General features: G+C 33.4%; 2 pseudogenes; one reads left to right on the top strand and one right to left on the bottom strand.

Annotated features, from left to right (window-relative positions):
• LOC124994284 (torsin-1A-interacting protein 2-like) overlaps positions 1–14,210 on the top strand; it is a 55,126-nt pseudogene extending 40,916 nt beyond the window's left edge.
• Positions 14,211–15,239: 1,029 nt separating this feature from the next.
• LOC124995000 (importin subunit alpha-1-like) lies at positions 15,240–16,825 on the bottom strand (annotated as a pseudogene).
• Between the last annotated feature and the right edge of the window lie 126 nt (positions 16,826–16,951).

The raw sequence follows: 16,951 nt of genomic DNA, 5'->3' as shown, positions 1-16,951 counted from the left end.
TAATTATTAGTCACTGATATAATCACAAGGTAGGGATAAAAAAGTAAATCTAATTATTGCCAAGACACATTTTTTTTCAGGCAAGATAATTTGTATTTAATTCTTAATAATAGCCAATGTGACTTTTTCTAAAATATGAGTTGATTCTAAAGATTATGAAGAAACATCAATAAGTGACTAGTTTATGTATTAGAAAATTATGAACATACTGTGGACAATTCAAAAATAGAACTTCCTATCATGTAATTTTTTGTTTGTTTCTTCAGTAGTTTGCTGGATGTACTTGCTTTAATTTTCACCATTTCTGATCCCTCACAGCAATTGTGAGAAGTTTAGCATGAATCTGAGGGGTTCCTATGAGTTTGAGGTGGAACCTAAGAAAGAAACAGATTTTTCTGCACAAGAAAAATTGACTAGAAGTAAACCAAACACAGAAATACAAGTACTATCCTTCATGTTAGGAAGAAAAAAAAATGTCTATGTGAAAGTAGAATAGCAATTACTAGAGATTGGGAAGGTTATGTATACGGAGAGGTTGGAAAAAGGGAGATTGAACTTGATCCATGTGAAATGTATGCATGTATGGAATCTCATTAATATATATGACTAATACATGTCAATAATAAAAGAAAATACTGAGTTTAAAATATCTGCAGGAAGGTCTGTAAGACCAAGAATAGTAGCTAGCAAGATAAGAGTTCAGAGTAAGTAAGTTCAGATACAGGGGTACTAAGCATCAGAAGAGAGAAGATCTTAAAGACAAGGAATTAATGATAAAAATCATCTTTTTAAAAAAACATTAATAAAATATATATATTGACAACTATGATTTCTGATATTTTGATGGAATACACAAGCTAAAATTCTGCTACAAATTTTAAAAAATCTGATATATATTTCATTAATGAGTACATTTATAGCTAACCTTATAAGAATGGAAAGAAAATTGTCAGAGAACAAGGAAAAAGCAAATGCACATATTTAGAGAGAAATGTTTGTTCTACTCAATCCCCAAAATTTAATTCAATTTACTACCTGGAATTAACAAACAAAGCTTAATATGCAAAATGATGACTTTGTTGAAATGACCATATTCAGCCTGAGATGTAGGGATTGAATATCATGCTAAGAGACACTAAACAAACCAGAAAAAAAAAAAAAAAACCACAATTAAAATATTGCTCAATAGAGTAAAAACTAGGGATATTTACTTGGATTAAATCAGAGTATATAAAATGGTAAAAAATACTTCCCCAGTTTTCTGGAGTGAGTGGAGTTAGGTCACGCTTTTCACATTGTCTACAAAGTCACATTCTCACACACACACAAACAGTAAATTATCTTATTGCTTTAATTATCATAGGCACTTGGTAAAAGCAAAGGCCAATCTCTTGAGGAATAAAATAGCATAAACTCAGATCTTAATTACATTTTCTAAAATTTGAAAAGTTCTGAAAGTCATGAAATGTAAAATCACACAAATTTTCTTGAATAAAATAGATGAATAATTCATGCAATGATGCCAGATTTGGAAATATTTCAGATACAAAAATCATGCATCAGAGATTCTTACATCATTATAATTGTTTAAAAGAAAGTAAAATTTAGTGAAGAATCATGAGGGTATCAAAAATGACCACGTTTCTTTAAAAATAACCAGTAAAATCTTCTCAGATAATTTATCAATAATGATAATAAATAATATTAAAATTAGTAGGCTTAAGTAGTAGATTTGACATAGTTGAAGAGGATAATAAACAAAGTAGGAAAGAATCTGGAGAAATGAAGCAAAATGCAACACAGAGAAATGTAAAGATGAAAACTACTGAAGAAGTAATGAAGATGTTTGCAGATACAGTGAGAAGGACCGATATTAGGGTAATGAATCTTTGAATAGAGAATGGTGGTATAATAACTATATTTTTTTAATAAAAGAGACATCTTACTGGATACACAACAAGAAATTCTAGGTCAACAGGAAAATACAACCAATATGCATTAAATATATGGTAGAATTGTACAATATCAAACCTATAAAGATTATTTTCAAAGCAGCAAGTGCAAAAGATGGATTAAAAGGACTTTTTCTAGTAATAACACTGATTTTAGGACCCGTAGATAGTGTTTACAAAGAGAGAAACAAAGTTCTACCTAACATTCCATTTAAAACGTGTGAAATTATATTTCAAGAAGTTTATGAAAATATTCATTTTGAGATTAAAAAAATGAATTTTTCACTAAATGAACTTTAAAAAGAGAAAATTACTCTAAGAAAAATTTTAGGGAGATATAAAGAAGGAGAAACACAGTACATGAACACAAATACATTTAAATAGATGGTCTAAAGATGTAAAGTTCAAAATTAGACAATAACATAGGAATTGAAATATAAACATATAAGAGATTAGTTATTTTAAAGAATTTTAATTTCTTAATCTAAAAAAATAAAGATAATGTACAGGAAGTTCAAAATATAAAGGTATGAATGCTCCACACCACTGAACTATTCATTATTATAATTTTCCTTACTTAATTGACTTTTTAATTCTGCTGAAGTTAATCATTACTGAATTTCTTATAAATACAACTAGATTTCTTTATATTTATCACAGGCATAATTTGTGATTTAGTCTTTTTATTTGGCACAGGGAGGGTATTACTGGGGATTGAACTCAAGGCTTCACCAACTGAGGTATATTTTTGCCCTGTTTTTAAAACTTTATTTTGAGATAGGGTCTCATTTCATGGCTCAGGCTGACCTTGAATTTGTGATACTCCTGCCTCAGTTTTCCAAGAAGCTGGGATTACAGGATGAGTCATTGCACTATGGTTAATTCTGTTTTCTTAATACATTCAAATGCCTCAGGAATTCCGCTACTTTCCTCATTTAAAGAAATTCAACTTGTCTACTCAGAAGACTGAGGCAAATGGATTATAATTTTGAGGTGAGCCTGAGAAACTCAGTGGGACACTATCTTAAAGTTTAAAAGAGGTAGGGTTGCAGCTCAATGGTAGAACACCCTGGGTTTGATTCCCTAGTGGAAGGAAGGAAAAATTGGTCCAATGCATGGTCTACAATACAGTGGATATGTTTCAGCAAAACTCATATTGATCCTAACATCCGGAGTGATAATGTTAAAAGGTGGAGTCTTTATGGGGCAATTTGATCATGAAAGTGGATCATTGATGGCATGATTGAAATTAGTACCCAAGAGAGCTAACTTGTACCCTTTCCATCATGTGTGGATTGGAGGACTGAGCAATATGAAGCATAGAAGAGGATCCTCACCAGAACCTGCTGGTTGCTGGATCTCAGACTTCCAGTCTCAAGAACCAAAATAAACATATTTCTGTTGTTTATAAACCTTTGAGTCTATGGTGCTTTGCTATACATAGCAATATACCATTACAATAAACACTAAAATTGCCATCCAAACACTAAAATAGAGATATTAGATACTTCATTTTTATGTGCATGTTCTATGTTTTGCTCACCTTTTTTCACAAATTTCCATTGATCTCCTTGTCTGAAGAGCTTTTCCACCTCTCCCTTGGGCACAATCCCCTGATTCATACATTTTAGAATAGCTTTTGGACAAAGGTAATGTTTCATTTGAATTCCCTAGAAACAGTGTAAGAGGGGTATTCTTTGTTTGCTTATGGAGTTATTTGAATGAGTACTTGCAATAGAAGAGAAATAAGCAGGATAGAGGAGTACAAAAGATTAAGCCAGCATCACATTTTCGTTAGAGTCTGAAACCTTGAAGAACTCTGGTATTCGTACTACTGAGTTGACTTAACTTTAAGACATAGTAACTAACATTTTGTCACTCCATATCAGGCTGTCAAAGACTGAAGTTTGCCTCTTTGAAGAGGTGGCAGCATATTTACAATGAGAATGATTCTCAAAGAGGGATGCACCAGAAGAAAGAGAAACATAAGAAAGCAGCACTCATGACTCCTGCTGTGTAGGAATAGCTGTCAGCAAAGAGAACCATGATAAATTGCGGACAGCATCCATTTAAATCTGCTCAGTTGAACTTAATTCTTACATTCATAATTCATCTACTTGCAGATTCCCCAAGATTCTGGTTGGTTAGATTTCTAGGAAAAAATGCAAGAGATGGAATGGTACAATTAACAGAATATTCCGTTCCTGCAGCTGATAAAGTCAACTGACACTTTTCCTCCATCCCAAACTCTAGACAGTTTTCTACCTTGGATAGTGGCACTTTTGGTATAGTTGGTTGATCAAGTGGAGTAAACCAAACCTACATTATTGAGGATTATGATCCATGAGTCAAATTATCATGTTGTGACTCTTATGCTTATAGAACTTAGCTGTAACCAGACAAACGAGTCACAAAAGTCATTCCATTTGATCATCTGGATTCCAAATACATTCCTTTTTTTTCCCCATTATGTATATAATAATGACTTGACTTTATTATGACATTCAGGGTTATTTTTTCTGCCAGTATGATAACTGTCTTCTTTGTAGCCTAGTAGAAGTTCTTCCTTCTACCTATATCTCCACACTGGAAACCAGGAACTGGAATCTGACACAATTTATGAAGTTAAAGAAATCCAATCCTGTGATACAAAAACAACAGAAAATATAATTCCAATATCTTAATTTAAGCAACTGAAAGTATGTTCTTGCCATTGCTATTTAATATATGAATGGTGAGGAAGCTTGATAGTAACAGTGAGAGAAATTAGAACTTGGTTTGTGATGGATTAAATTTGTAGATATTCAAAGATCTTAGGTTAGAAGTTAGACATGGAGATATGAGCATCAGGGAAAGAAACAGGTGGAATTATAAAAATGAAAATATTCTTTATATGGCCATATAGAGATTGAACTGTTTTCAAACTTATTGGTTACCAGTTAATAAACTTTAAGTCAGTGTAATGGGTCATGATAGCCATATACAAATGAAATAGATAACTGAGGCCCATCTTTAACCTTGAAAGGATAATATTTTGCCTTTCAGAATTGAAACATATTTAGGGAACTCTCTACTTTTTCTCTTGTGCTTCAAACTTTCTTAAAGATTGAGAAAATGCCTGATCTCATATCTCACAACAATTAGAAAATCCTGAATGTTCTACTTTCAAAATATGATCATAACCCTGTCATTGTTTTTAATTCTTCTCTCCTACTGATATCTGATTTAAATAGACTTCCTACTTAGGTCAGACTTAGCAAACATCATGAAACAGTTCTCCCTGTTTCCATGTGCTCCCCACAAGGGCATTTCTTCATAGCAGAATAAACCACATAGATTCATGAGTTCTGATTCTTGGCATTGACATAAAAACCATTACAGGAATAATCATATCAATGTAAATCACCATCATTCTTTTAAATTAAGGAACATAGTTAAGAATGTGGCCATATCTTTCTCTAACACTGCAATTCAATTAGGTTTATTATTAATTTATGGAAAACCTCACTATTAATTTAAAATTTGTTTAAATACAAGATTATTTTCTTAGTTTGTCATTTATTTTTTGTTTTTATAAGATGATAGATTTTCTTAAAGTAAAATTTAAGAAACAGTAGAAATATGGACAGAGAAAAGACTAATTATGCATCATGGTTTACTTTTATAATAATATCTCCAGTTATTTAAAAAATAGACATTGACAAAAAGGAGATTTTAAAATGCAATATTCCATGAAATGTTTCTAAAATCTCCAGATATTTTTCATTATCAAATAGTGTTGTGATCTAGAATGGCAATTAAAAGTAGTGACTCATGCTTATTTTTGATAATTCATAAAAGTCCTAGCACTGTATGTAGTTTTCCAAGAGTAAGAAGGTAACTTTTGATATATTTATGAATTATAATGAATCATTTTTCCATGTAGGACTATGTTCTATGTAGAACTAAGAGATGATGTTCCTATTCTATAAGGAACTAGCAAAATATAAGCATTTTGTTTTCAAATGGAGTCCACAGCAAAGGATTCATGAATATCTACATATAATTTGCATAAATTATAATAGCTAGCTGGCTCCTAATGTTTAAACCAATATACACGGATGAGTTTCTCCATCCTTTTCTATTTGTTTTTATGATTACTGACCCAGGCTTTTAACATGAAAATATCTCAAAAAATTTAGAGCACTCCCCCATTACAAACTCCACAGTTTGGAAATGGACATTAAGCTAAAACAAATAATTCACAATTTATCTTTATGAATTTGCACCCTGTAGTGGGTAATTACTGTAATTCAAGGACAATTGAATGCAAATCACAGACCTCTTGACTCACTGAATATTTCATGAACAAACTGGAGTCTGCCATTTTGCTATAAAAATTATCCAAATCTTTACAATATATTAAATAGAGACTCTAAAGTTAAAATAAAAAGCAACAAGAAGATTATTTGGCATCAGCACAAGTAAAACCACTGTGATCATTGGCTATCATGTTGTATTACAGTTTCAATTAAAAACAAAAACAAATAACAGCAAATTTTGGCTAACCTTATAGTTATTTAATTACCAGTGTCACTCATGTTTTATGACATTTATTTTTATTAGATAGGTTTCTAACATTCTTCCCCATAGTAGGATTCCGCAGTTTTGTCCCAATCTAGAAAATTTTCTTTTTTTAATATCCTACAATTAAGAAATATGAAAAAGAATAAAAGTTCTCTATGCTTGTATGTCCAATTTGATCAAGTTCTTAGTTTGGTGGCTGTTTTATTTTGGTTTGAGGCTTTTTAGTCTTATTTGGCAGATAGGCACATCAATTGAATAGACCCATCTGTTGTCCCACCAATTAGTTGGCTTGCATCTAGATGAACCAGGCACATTTCCAGTGTGAGAAGAGTCTTCTGTGGGAGGCCTTGATTATGAAAATAAGATTTGGCTTCCAAGAGAAATGCCAACTGAATCTAAGCCATAAGCCTGTGTATTCATTCATGGCATTTTGGGGCTTTCCTGAGACATACACCATTTATTCAAAGCATTAATTGAAAAAAGTTTATTTGTCAGAATAAAATTGCCTTCAGCTTTGCTTTGAGTCATTTGTGGTGTTTTAAAACACCCAAATAACAGTAGATAAAGTAGTTATTATTTATTAGATTACTTAAGAGTTCTGCTGAAACTCAACATATTATTATTTACCTATGTATACAAGTTTTTCAACAGAAAAATTCGGTGAACTCAGTTTAAAAAGAAATATTTCTTGAACCCTAAGATTAGAATTAAAAACCAGTGTAGCTCAGGTGGTCACCATCTCAGGTGGTCACAACAGGAGAAATCTCAATTTCTTCACACACACACTAAAATCTCTGCTAATTTATTAGGACACTGAAAGATTTTCCTTTTTACTGCTAAAAACATAAATATCAATGTGATTGTTTATTATTAGCTACATTTTAAACTTTTATACATTTGATATATTCCAGTAAGTTCATCCATTTATTCATGTAAGAAGTACATACTAAGAACTAACTTTTCACCAACATCAGGACTATTAACTACACGTTGATTTTGCTCAGCTGAGGGCACCTGAGTAGCTATTTTAAGTATTCCTTTACAAACAGCCTCAATATCAGTATTCTTCTCTCTCTCTCTCTTTCTTATTTTTCTTACCTAAAAAGTTTCTGTAAAGTTTTAATTCAAATGTAAATTTTCTCATTCCTACATCTAGTCAAGTGCAAATTTTTAGAAAAAAATCATAACTCATGGATTAGATTTATTTTAAACTCCTATCAAATAGGAGTCAATAGTCAAATAGTCAAACAGTCTCAATACTGCTACTAAACCTGTAGGGATTTCATCAAATGTTTACTTTTATTCCATTCAAAAAGAATGTGTACCAAATACACATATTTCTTGATTTTTCCTCTCTGAAATGACTGACTAGATATGTGCTTATCTCTCTAGAAAAATTTTCCCCCTAAAAGACTCATTGATACCCATGATTTAAAATACCAATTACATTTTTCTTCAATCTAGAACTTCACCTTACTACTTAATTAGTATAACTAATTGCCTACTTGACTCCATTTAGTTATTTCATATGCAGGTCAAAATTAACTCCAAAACACTGGTTAGTATTTTTGACACAACATTAAATCTGTTTTGTTTTGTTTTGCATTTCCTTCATGGAAGTGTTATGTATTATCAAGCCATCTATTCTTTTCTATTTTTCTCATCACCTATTTTCTGGTATATATAAATATCTGTCTTTTATTCCCTGTATATGTATTTGGCATATACATGGCAAAGTTTTGTTAGAAACACAAACATGTGGTGTGTGCGTGTGTGTGTGTGAGTGTTGAAATGTGAGTTTGAAGTTTAGAAGCATGGAGAAAATTTCTTTATTGTTTAGTATGTTCAATTTTGTGCTCTGAATTTAAGAAGGAGTAAGCATTGAAATGAAAAGAATAAATACTATATATAATATGGTTCTTTAATTCTCAGTTGCATTTATCCAGAATTATCTATGACTTATATCTTAATAAGTGCAAGAATTAAGATTGTAGAATGCAATGTTTTATTGTTTTATCATATGGATTGTATTTATTTTTCTTAAAACAAACTATACAATGTTATTTGGCCACTTCCTTCAGAGTGATGTGTTTATTGATTCATTTGATTGAATATGTCTAAACTACAAAATACATGAGTGGCCTTATCTGTATATTCATAACAACTTTTATGAAAAATTTAAAAAAATTAAAATAGCAAATATAACAAGATTCTTAATCTAACCAATGAAGATAGTGTGCCAAGAACTGAAGAATTCAACTAACTAACTGCTTACATAAAAACAATAAAAAAAAGGAGAAAAAAAGATATTTGGAGTGAAATTAGAACTGGAACTATAGTCAAATCAAAAGTTCTTAAGAAAGAAAAATCTACCTGCTAATATCCAATGAAGTATGTGTGCCTAGTTTTCCCTTTTAACAAAACCATAGTAGTCCTTCTTACCTTTATAGAAAAAGTTTCAAGTCACAACAGGATTTAATACAATTATGAAGTCATGAAAGACATTAGTATCAAATATTACCTACAGAAAAATCACTAGATGACAAAGCAGAAGTGCATGCATAGAGCTCTTCCTAATAACCTACACGAATTTTCTCGAAGAAAGGAGACTAGAAGACATGTCTATGCACACAAACTCCTGAATTGTGCATGTGTAGTACAGGGTTTGAATTACAAGATTCAAATAAAAATAAAATCTATTTTATTGAAATAAACGTATTCGGTGATTAAAATTAGAGAAATTATTTCTAAATATAATACCTGTTATTATTTTCCTTCATAAACATATATCCTGTTTCTGATACAATCAAAATGAAATATGCTAACAAATGAACACCTGTCATAGTAGTTTATTCTTGACCTAAATTCAATTCTTTAAATGCCAACCTTAAATTCAGTGAATTTTTTTCTCTACCCATCCAGTTTTTGTCGCTCCTGGCAAGGAAAAAACTTTGACATAAGCATCATTTAATGAGCATTTTATAAAAATCTTTCCTATCAATAATGCAAAATATTATAACCCCTATAGTATTCCTAACATTATGAGATTTAAAATCCTAGAATCCAAATCCTTCAAATTCCAGGCTCTCTATGTCCCTGCTTCTTTCCCTTTCTATAATAATCATTCATTAATTGTGCAAATATTTCTAGACTTTGTAAACACACACCAACACACCTTTGTAAACACACACAACATACTCTTTGAAAGAAATGACCCAAAATATTTATAACATCTCTGTCGTTTAAACTGAGAAGTAATGGATGATTTTATTTGTGCTATAATTATGTGTATACCTTTGCTATCAGATCCTGTATAGTTTCATAGTAAGAAAAAATTATTAATAGTTGATATATCATTTTTTATCTCTTTCAGGAAAAAGCATTGGATTGTTAGTATTTAACAAAAACTTTATCAATAAAAGCAGTAATTTGCAAATATTTTGCATAATGGAGCATGTCCAGAATGATGTTTTGATAAAACATTAGGTAAGCAAGACTGCTTAAGACCAAAAGCAGTCATTCAAGTAAGCTGGTGTCTCAAACCTTGGCAAATTGTACATCAGTTTATTGCACTCTGGTGAGAACTTTGGGCGTATTTTAAGACATATTATACAAGCATTTTAAATATTATTAGGAGCACTACAACTATATTTTTGATGGTATAGTTTTTATTACTGAGATTCTTTTTTGCTTTCTTAAGTAGGTTTTCAAAATTAACTTAAAAAGGATGAAATAACAGTGGAGCATTTGTCTTTAAAAATGTTGAATATAGGGCTGGGGATATAGCTCAGTCAGTAGAGTGCTTGCCTAGCAAGCACAAGACCCTGGGTTCAATCTCCAGCACCACACACACACACAAAAAGTTGAATATAAATGTGTTCTTTACAAATGTTGAATATAATACCTCATGTTATTATTTTATTTTAACTTTTCCTTTTTTAGCTGAATATATTTTTTTCATCAAAAAATATCATTTCTCAGGATTAGATTATTTCACTTAGCATGATATTTTCCCACTCCATCCATTTACCTGCAAATGTCATAATTTTATTCTTCTTTATGGCTAAATAATACTTCATTGCGCACATATACCACAATTTCTTTATCCATTCATCTATTGAAGGGCATCTAGGTAGGTTCCATAATCTAGCCATTGTGAATTGAGCTGCTATAAACATTGATGTGACTGTGTCACTGTAGTATGCTGATTTTAAGTCATTTGGTTATAAACCTATTAGTGGGATAACTTGGTCAAATGGTGGTTCCATTTCAAGTTTTCTGAGGAATCTCCATACTGCCTTCCCAATTGGCTGCACCAATTTGCAACTTCACCAGCAATGTATGAATGTGTCTTTTTCCTCATATCCACACTAACATCTATTATTGCTTATATTCTTGATAATAGCTATTCTAATTGGGGTGGGGTAAAATCTTAAGGTGTTTTTGATTGCATTTCTCTAATTATTAGAGATAATGATGATACATAAAGGGGGGAGGAAGAAGAATGGAGGAACTTTAGATTGTGTAGAGGGAAATGAGGTGGGGAGGGGTGAGAGAAGGAAAGATAGTGGAATGAGACAGACATCATCACCCTATGTACATGTATGATTACACGAATGGTGTGAATCTACATTGTGCACAATGATAGAAATGAAAAGTTATACCCCAATTGTGTACAATGGATCAAAACGCAGTCTGTAAAGATAATTTTTTTTAAAAAATTATTTCTCATTTAATACTGAGGATGATTATACAAATGTTTCTTATCTCTTGGCTTGTGCTAAAGTTCAAACTTTATTCTTTTTCAAATAATTACCTTTTCAAATACATTAACTTATTTTATGTTGTGCTTGTTTCCAAAATTATTTGCATACAATTCAAGGATAGCCCAGAAATATATTATTCTAACTCATCATTATGCATTAGGTATGGTTAAACATAAATTTTTAAAAAATTTAACCATCAACCTTAACTTACACTAAATAAATAAGTAAGAGATGTATGAATTCTTAATAGTTGGTACATAATTACAATAATAAATGAGCCTATTCCATAAAATAAGTTAATCACATTGACCTAAACTAGAACTGAAATAAACAATTTTCTATATTATAATAACACTACTCTGTAAGGTTATGTTTTGAATAACCTTTCTTTATCTCTCCCTCCTATTCAAGTTATCATTTATTTAACTTTCCGTCTGCTAAAAAAAATTTAAAGAGTACTTTTTAAACTTCATGACCATGAATTCATTCTTGAATTCTATAATCATGATTTCTCTTTACAAGTCTGAAGAATGATAGGGATAAAGATAAGTTAATGATTGATTCAATCTTTTTCCTTAGCTTCCATCAAAACACTGATTCACTATTTTATTTTTAATACTGTTTCTTATGGGCTTCTTTTTCAGTGTATCTCTGGATTCTGTGCTCCTTATGCTAAAGATTCTCAAAACGATAGCTCTTAAGTATTGTCTCAATGTGTGTACCTCTTTTTCTGCCACCAAATTAAATCAGTATTTGTCAATTCTTGAATCTTCAATTTATTTCAACTATGGTAGGTACAAAACTAAATTAATTACCTTCCATCAGCATTCCAACTCATTGATTGAGGAATCTATGCTATCTTTGCTTCATTTCTATTATCTCTCACACCTAGTGAGTTATAAACTCTCCAAATTCTACTTTCAAAATAATGACTAAATCCACTCTTTATGGTTCATCTTCCCCATTCCTACCACTATTATTATGCTGGTTAAGACACCATCTGTTTTCAGAAATTTTATAAGTCTCCTGAATTCTCTATGAACAGACATTCAGAGTTGTAGTATTATCATGTGCAATTTTGCCAAAGATTTTTCTGAGATGCAGTTCTGATAAGATTATTCCACTTAAGACATAGTTATGAATTGCCTACAAATGAAAGTTTAAGCTTTCTGTGATGGCATACAAGTTTAAACCCAATACTTTACCTATTTATCATTTGAGACTAGTCCTTATTCTTTATCCTAGTAATGAACATTTTCATTTTGTGGTTATCCTTCCGACATGGGGCACCAGATGGTTCTCAGAAATTCCTTTCTTTCATCCACAGATGTTTGTGATACACAATTTGCCAATAAAGTGATGCAATCACTCCAAAAATTAAAATAATAATACAAAATCACAGAAGAGTTCAAAATAGTGCGATGATAATTCAGGAGCCCAGTTACATTGGCTGTATTGAGTTATAAAGTTGCCCCAAGGAGTAACCTCACTAGCTTGTTTTCCTGGTGCCCACAATACCGTTTCTGGATTGGTTTATGAAACTAATTCGCCAACCATCTGATTGATTCTGTGAAATATCAGGTAACAACCCAGAGAAATTCTTTTTATTTCTCTTTGTTATTGATGTTAAGGAATGAACCTGGAGGCATCTGACTACTGAGCTATATCTCCAGCTCTTTTAATTTAATTTCTTTGTTTTGAGACAGTGTATTGCTAAGCTGCTTGGGGTATCGCTAAATTGCTAAGAGTGGTTTGAATTTGTGATTCTCCTGCCTCAGCCTCTCAAATTGCTGGGATTACAGGGATGTGCCACTGTTTCTGGCTGGAATTTATTTTCATTTAATTTAACAAAATCTGAGACGACATTCTGCTGTGGCGGCTGTAGGGCGTTTCTTGCATTGTGCAACATTTGAAGGCCTCTCCTGCTACTGAGAGCTCAACCCCTGGCTACAACTTGTATAACTTGTATGTGACACATTCCCAGACCCTCCAGCCAACTCGGCATTAGCTACTTCTGTGATTAGTTCCAGATTAAGGTCCTCCCAAAACAGACTTCTTTGGATCCACTCTCAAGAGAACTCTGCCAGGTTTTCCTGTCCCCTCTGCAGTGCTGTAAAATGCCAAGGGCTTAAGACTTGGGTACTGGTATTGCAACTGCCAGAGTGCCAGCACCAGCAAAGCAGAGTAAGTCTCACATTTCTGTGTGGCACCACCACCAGCTGATAACCAAAAGAAAAAATAACTAATTGAGACACAGTCCTCTCTTTTCTTGTGAAGCTGGGAATTGAAGGAGCTATTCTGAGGTCTGTGCTGCTGCTAGTAAGACTGGATCAGTCCCTGAGTTCAGAGACTGAGTTGCAACTGAGTGAAAAACAGACAATGAAATCTTGAAGAATTGCACTGAGGTACATGTCACATTGAATGATCTGCAAGTAATGCTGGTGGAAATGAGAAACTGCTAAACCAATCCTGTAATGGGACTGGTTTGTCATTTGGTCTCTTGCTGTTACATTGCTCCTTGTTTTGTCTTTCAAAGTCCAGGTGTTCTCCCATAATTTACATTGCCCTGATTGTGGGCAGCAATTGTTCCCTAGTTTTAAACTAGGTCATTGGTTGTACCATACCCAACTTGTAGAAAATGAATGCTACCAAGTATTCTTAGACCATATTAATAGAGTTGATTATTGCCCAGAATGCTATCCTGATAATACTGCTAATAGAAGCCTTGTTCTTCCTTGGTCTTTTCCACTTGAGTGGGCTCCCCAATATCTCCGCAGGTGAACCTTTCAAAAAGCATACCATCAATTTCTTCTGGGTCCTCCATTGGTTAGAAAAGAATACATGACTCTAGAGTGCTGGTTTTAATCCTGCATTACAGGTAATCTTGACCAGAACAGAATAAACCTTAAACAGAAACCCTGGCTAAAGTAACTTCTGAAATAGTAAAAATCATGGAGACCGTAGAAGGTTTTGTGCTAGTAGTTCAAGGGAGATGGAAATATAATTCATTTCTTTTATTCTTTCTTCTTGTTCTTCTTCTTTTTTTCTCTTTATGTGGTGCTGAGGATCAAACCTGGGATCTCCCCAATGCTAGGCAAGCACTATACCACTGAACAACATTCCTAGCCTTATTTCTGAATCTGACCCAGATGGTCACTACTTTGGGGAACTGTTTGAATTATTGGGTCTGCTTCTGTGGCCTAAGCATATTTTGTTTAGCATGACTTTAGTATTCTAACCAGACAGCTCCTCTAGAATCAGACTAACCCATATAAACAATGTTTTAAAAATAACTCGCCGCCACTAAAAAGTTATACAGCCAAATTATTGAAATACAACAAAGCATTCTTAGAGGAGAGGCACCATACTATGTGCCCCATAATTGTATTTTTAACAATAACTTTTGTGGGAAAGAATCCTCATTGTAGCTGGATTCTAGATTCTTCAAATAAATTTTAATAAGAAACTACATTGTTCTAAATTTTCCCTCTTCTACCTCTATAGGTGACTATATATATGAGTGTGTGTGTACAAATGCATATAAAATTTATTCATATGTAACTACTTATTCCTCTTGCTCTGTTTGGTCCACCCTGAGTGTGGCTGTCATAATGTTAATGACTGGTCACTGTCAGAGAAATTATGTTCTATTAGGCAACATTTACATAGTTTACACAAAAATATGTTAAAATGCTGCCTGTTTACATATTTTTTTGGAATTTAATCTTTATTTACAGGACACTGTAAGATATGAAATTCCACATAGAAATAAGAAACCCATTTAGAGGACAAGTTTCATACAGTATGTACAGTTTGGAACTGTTCAAGTGTTGTTTTGTTGTAAAAAGTGCTACAATAACAAACTATATTTAAAAAGAGCTCTTAGTAGAGAAACAGTACGACAAACTTATACCGAACATAGTACACAACAAACTTTATGCCTCAGCTGTACAGCCTAGAAGTTAAAGGTCCCAGGAGTCCCATCTTGAACTTAGAAGGTATAGCCCTCAGAGGTACTTTCTGGTACAACATTTTGATCTTCCTCTTCCTCTACTGAAAAATACTTCTCAATCAAGTCTAATGAGGCCTTGTACACAGACTCATTTTCCTGGTTCTATAGAGCTTCAATTTTGTCCAAACCTCCACATTCTTCAACCATTATACTCAGTTTCTCAGTTTCACCTAGTTTCTCAGCAGCCTGAAAGATATTTGAAATGGCATCCAGAATAATCAGAATAATTTTGGTATCTTTCACAGTTAAGCGGTTCATCAATGGTTCTATTATGCCACAATGAACAAGGTATATACAATCTATTCAACTGTCCCATCACTTGTATAATTGACCACAGCCCATACCACTTCCTTTTGTGTCTTAAAGTCTGCCTTAGAGAGAACACCAATGAGGAATGGGGCTAATCCATGATTGACAACTTGCTGTATCCGGTCCTGTCGGCCAACTGTGATGTTTGACATTGTCCATGTAGCTTCCTTCTGAATATTAGTTTTGGGGTTAGTTTGCAGGCTTGGAAAGACTGCAAGTGCACCTGCATCTATCACAACTTGAGTCTGTTCATCTGTTCCAGTCACAATATTTCCTATGACTTGTAAAGCAGGAGTCACAATTGGCAATTCAGAAGCTCCCCGAAGCTTCACAAATTGGGGCACGACTCCTGTTTTTACAACCATTTCAATGCGTTCATTTGGACCATCAGTAAGGTAGGAAATAGCCCAGCAGGTAACAGCTAGTACTTCTGGATCATCATGAAGCAGGAGACGAACTAAAGTGGGAAGAATTTGCTCAACATCATGGGGGTGCAGGATACTTGTTGCGACAAAGGTATGAAAGTATCCAGGTGAGATTACGTAAGTAACCACATGCTAAAGTTGACATATCAGGAACTGCAAGAAGAGCCAGCAGTGGGTCCACTGCGCCATATTTGATAACCAAGCCTCAGAAAAATGAACCACCACCTGCAATGTTTCCTAGAGCCCATACAGCTTGTTCACTGATGTGAGCGTGTGGAGATGCCAAGAGACAAATGAATGCTGGGATAGCACCTCCATTCACCACAGCCTTCGTCTGTTCTGATGTCCCAGAAGCAATGTTAGTGAGAGCCCATGCAAACTCAAACTGAATGGGATTACAATCAGTTCTGCCCAAAAAGGACACAAATTTCGGAATCAAACCAGCTTGGATTATGTTGTCTATGGAGGACTGTTTTTCTTGAGAAAGCAATCTCTTAGCAGCTTGAGTAGGTTGGAGTTGGCTTTCCAAATTGTTGCTGTTTATGACTTTGACAATGTCACCAACAGACCAATTCACAGTGCCCGGTTGTTGCAGTTTTCCTGTAGTGGCGAAGTAGCATCATCAGGAAAGGAGCTTATATTTCTCCTTTTCAGCATCTGGTCATCCCTCTTAGCTTTCCTTAGCTCCACATTAATTTCTATTCGGCACTGCCTCATTTCTGTGCTTTTTTCCCCCTTGTTCTTGAATCTGTTAAGCCGGGCAGCTGGTGAATTAGCATTCTCATTGGTGGACATGGTTATGAGACAAAGGGAGAAAACTGCACAGTGGGCTCAGTCTTTCACAGGAGGCGGCTTGCAGGTTGCGGATCAGCTGCCCTCCAAACGTCCACGCCAGCTCAGCCCAGAGACAGTGTGCCTGTT

Source organism: Sciurus carolinensis, chromosome 10, assembly GCF_902686445.1.
Source record: "Sciurus carolinensis chromosome 10, mSciCar1.2, whole genome shotgun sequence".
Lineage (NCBI taxonomy): Eukaryota > Metazoa > Chordata > Mammalia > Rodentia > Sciuridae > Sciurus > Sciurus carolinensis.
The sequence above is the reverse complement of the archived record's forward strand: the minus strand, read 5'-3'. Positions and strand labels throughout refer to the sequence as shown.